Source organism: Crocodylus porosus, unplaced genomic scaffold (assembly GCF_001723895.1).
Source record: "Crocodylus porosus isolate Cpor-Errol unplaced genomic scaffold, CroPor_comp1, whole genome shotgun sequence".
NCBI classification, from domain to species: Eukaryota; Metazoa; Chordata; order Crocodylia; family Crocodylidae; genus Crocodylus; species Crocodylus porosus.
The window spans coordinates 40,319,189-40,323,301 of NW_017728909.1; positions in this window are offsets into that span (position 1 = coordinate 40,319,189).

The following is a 4,113-nucleotide window of genomic DNA, read 5'->3' on the forward strand; positions in this document are numbered from 1 at the left end:
TTTTGGTCGCTTTACTAGCCGCAGCATCGCATTGCAGGCTCATGGTCATAGGCAAATGCAATAGTAGAATTTACACTCCCAATTTGAATTGTGAGAAATATCAAACTGCCTTTTATTTCTCCTCTTTCCTTCTCTCCAGGTCAGGCTTGTACCTGAAGAGTACTGAATACACAGGACCTGATCCCACCAAAAACCTTATCATGTATTTAACTTCAAGCAAACTAGTAGTCCAGCTGAAGTAGGTGGGAGTTTCACCTGTTTCTGTGATACAAGAGTTAGCTGGTTAGGTGCATATTTATTATCTCAGACATATGTAGTTTGCACACAGCAGTTAATATTACAAAAGGCTGAAACTCACAGTCTTCTCTGCCAGACATCTTTAACTTTATTTGCTAAGTCAGAGAAACAATAAGGACCATAAGCATCTGGAAGCATTTTTTCTTCTTCTTATGGTTTAGCAGCACTATTGGAAGTCATTGGATATAGTTAAGGGCAGAAACAAATCCTCAGCGAGACACTTTTTAAAGTGCACAGATCATAAACTCAGCCAGCTTCTTTCATCTTGCATCTACCCAGCTACCCTGACAATTACACTAAACCACGTCTCGTTTTGTCTGACAGATTCTACTGTCCTGGAAGTATGAGTTTTGGAGCTATTAAAAGACCTACCACAAAAAATAAATTGAGTGCACACTTTCTCTGGTGCAGCAGTTAGTGTCTTATTCCAGACTAAGACTTTAGATGCAGCAGTACAGCAACATAAAAACCCCTCCAGCAAAAGACATACAAGGTTTAAACATAGGGTAATAAAGATACCATTCCTTTCTTTCCTCACAGGACAGAAGTCAGGAGGGCAGAACATACACTCCAGAAACAGACTATGGGTCTTGTCAACCAATGACAACTGTCTTGTGAAGAGTGACTGCCATTGATCAATTCTAGTCCTCCCAACAAGCACCTGGGTCCACTGAAAGGCTTCTTTGGACCAAAGCAAGCCTCCTTCTGCTCTTCCCCACCCATTACAAAAGCTTGCCCTCCTCTTGTTGTCTTGATTATTGGTGGCAATGAGTTACCATTTCTTTATTGTGCTTCTTATATTTTTGTGCTTGTTTTTTGCAGGATGCAGCATGGAGGCAGAAAAGGATCTTGTAGTCATCATTGACTCCACGATGAACATGGGCCGGCAGTGTGGGGATGCAGTTAGGAAGGCCAACCGCACCTTGTCATGCATCCATAGATGCATCTCAAGCAGATCCAAGGAGGTGATCCTCCCCCTCTATGTGGCACTGGTCAAGCCACAGCTGGAGTACTGCGTCCAGTTCTGGGTGCCGCACTTCAAGAGGGTTGCGGACAACATGGAGAGGGTCCAGAGGAGGCCACTCGCATGATCTGGAACCAGCTTCCAAGAGAAGTGGTGCTGGCTCCTACCCTGAGGGTCTTTAAGAGGAGGTTAGATGAACACCTTGCTGGGGTCATTTGACCCCAGTACTCTTTCCTGCCACGGTAGGGGGTTGGACTTGATTATCTGCTCAGGTCCCTTCTGACCCTACAAACTATGAAACTATGGAAGGGCAACAGGGTGGGAGCCTGAGTCTGCATCAGGCAGCCTGTGCCCACCCTGCTCACAGATCTGGGGAGCACGGGTCCACCCTGCCCCCTGGAAGTGGATGCAGCAGCAGGAAGCCAGCTCCACTCCCCTGTTCCCACAGATGAGCCACCCATGGCCCCACCCCACTTCTCACCAGGGCCCTGCAGCTGTGCATTCTGGGCCCAGGCTCCCAAGCACCACCCAGCAGCAGCCCCAGTCCTGCCCAACTCCCTCCCTCCCTATGGGGGCCTCACATCCCCCACTTACCTATGGAAGCTGCCTGGCAGCCAAGTGCATATACATGCACATGGTACCTCATGACTAAATCACCCTCCTCCCACTCCCTTGCAGACTGGAACTCTGCCAGTCTGCAGAGAACTCTTTGCAAAACTGTTAAGTCTGTGGGTTTCTCTGTTAAATGAGAAATCTGCGTTTTCCTCAGGTAAAAAGAGGAATATCTGCGTTTTTCTCTGCCCATAGGAAATGGAAAACCTAGATCCCTGCTAATAACACTGCACAGTAGCATGCCAGGCAAAAAACCCATGTTAATAAGCTACTGTGCAGTAAGCATCACTAAAAAGCCGGGCGCTGGCACTACAGCGCAGTAACTATAGTTACTGTTCATTTAGTTAATACTTCATTAAGCAAGTACTAAATTAAATGTGCAGTAACTACTGCACATTCATTAGTGTGTAGACGTGCCCAGGGTGAAGTTACACGTTACACTTAGACCATACTAGATCTGTGGAATGTTAAGCAGTGTTAAAGTCAAAATATGCTGTGAGCCGGTTCATGTTACTGCTTCTTGCTTACAAAACTCTTACTTTCCACTAGAGGGCTGGTGAGCAAGGGCTTGGCTAGGAGCCAGAACTCCTGTGCTCTATTCCTGCTGGGGCGGAAGTGCTGGGAATAGTGCATCCAGGAATGCTAGAGGACTCAAATTGCTAAGTGCCCTTTGAGAATGAGGGTTAACTCAGGGCCTTGCTACATAGCTCATGTTAAGGTAACTTTTCCTCCATGAGGATAAAACAAGCAAAGGACAGCAAACTTTATTGTAGAGATTCTCACATTTTAAGTGCCCTTAGTATGATCTAAATGTAACATGCGACTTTACCCTTGGTATTTCTGGGCTGGAGTCTGTCAAAGGTTACCAGCTCTGGTTAGTATTTGGATTAGTAGAGACCCTTGTAGAGACAGGGCTTTAATGGCTGATTAAATCAACAATATGTGCAATATTTTAGATATGAACACTGAAATGGGAAGGGAAATCTTGATGTAGCAACCACCTATCTTCTTTCACTAGTGCTTGGGCAGACTGCCTTGAAGGGCTATCTATCCTGTCTTATAGTTGTGGGATGTTAATAAAGTTTCAGTCAGTTAAATAAAAAATTGAGTTAATCTCAAGCTCACCATTGCCAAGGTCATTACTACCTGTAGTTTGTTTTCCCAAAATCTATATTTAGTATAATCTGTACTATAGAAAAAAAGTAATCTGTTTGCCATGTTTTTATTTCAGTTTGCACACTGAAGTTTTCATTATGTCTGTTCAAACACAAGAAAAGAGTAACCATATACTTTGGCTAAGTGATTTTTTTTTTAAATTAAGGGAAACAACAAACCAAGGGAGAACAAAAGTTAAAGGCTGCAAAAGAGGGGGAGCACAATGCGTCTCCTTTATAACAGATTGCTTAAGCTCTGCCTCACAAATGGCCACTGCCTAAGGTGATGATAGACCCCCAGAACATATAAAAACTTAGTTCAAAGAGAAAAAACCCATAACAGTTACCAGCAATGCATACCAGTGTCCTCAGCTCTTCTGTGCTATCTGTTTGTCAAGTTCCAGACATCCCTTTTCACTGTCCAACCTCTTTCTGACTCAGCATACTTTGCCTTCTTCTTCCATACATGTTTCTTCTTATAAAACTTAATCCCCTCCTGAAAGATACATATATAAGAAACAGGCAAAATATGTATTTTTTTTTTTTTAAAGAAAAATCTACAAAAAACAAACAATCTGTGGAATTCACAAAATATATGGTAAATCAATTGTTTGGGTATTTTCTTTAGTTGTATCCCAAACCGTCTCTCTCAGCTATTTGTTGCTTATGTAGGCCCTGTCCCTACAGTGTAGAGCAGAGCTGTCCAAGTGGCAGCAGCAGCCAGGGTCTCAGGGCTCCTGTTCCCTCCTCTGGCATCTGCTACCTAATGCAGCCCCAGAGGGCAGGATCAGGTGAGGCAGGGCAGCACAGTGCAGTGCAGCCTGCAGTGACAGAGCCACAACCTGGAGCACTTGTGATAGTATAGCATGGGAGCTTGAGCCAGACAGCTGAAGGTGAGGTGGGATACCATGTACAGTGCAGAATGAGGGCACCCACCTGTCCACGCAGCGCAAGGCAGAAGTGCCTATATACAAGCAGCATGTAGCCTGGGCCAGCTGGACAGTCCTGATGTAGAACGTTCTGATAGCCAGCTGCACCACCATCATACCTCACTGCAGTTGTTATTTCATGAGGTGACTTAAAAGA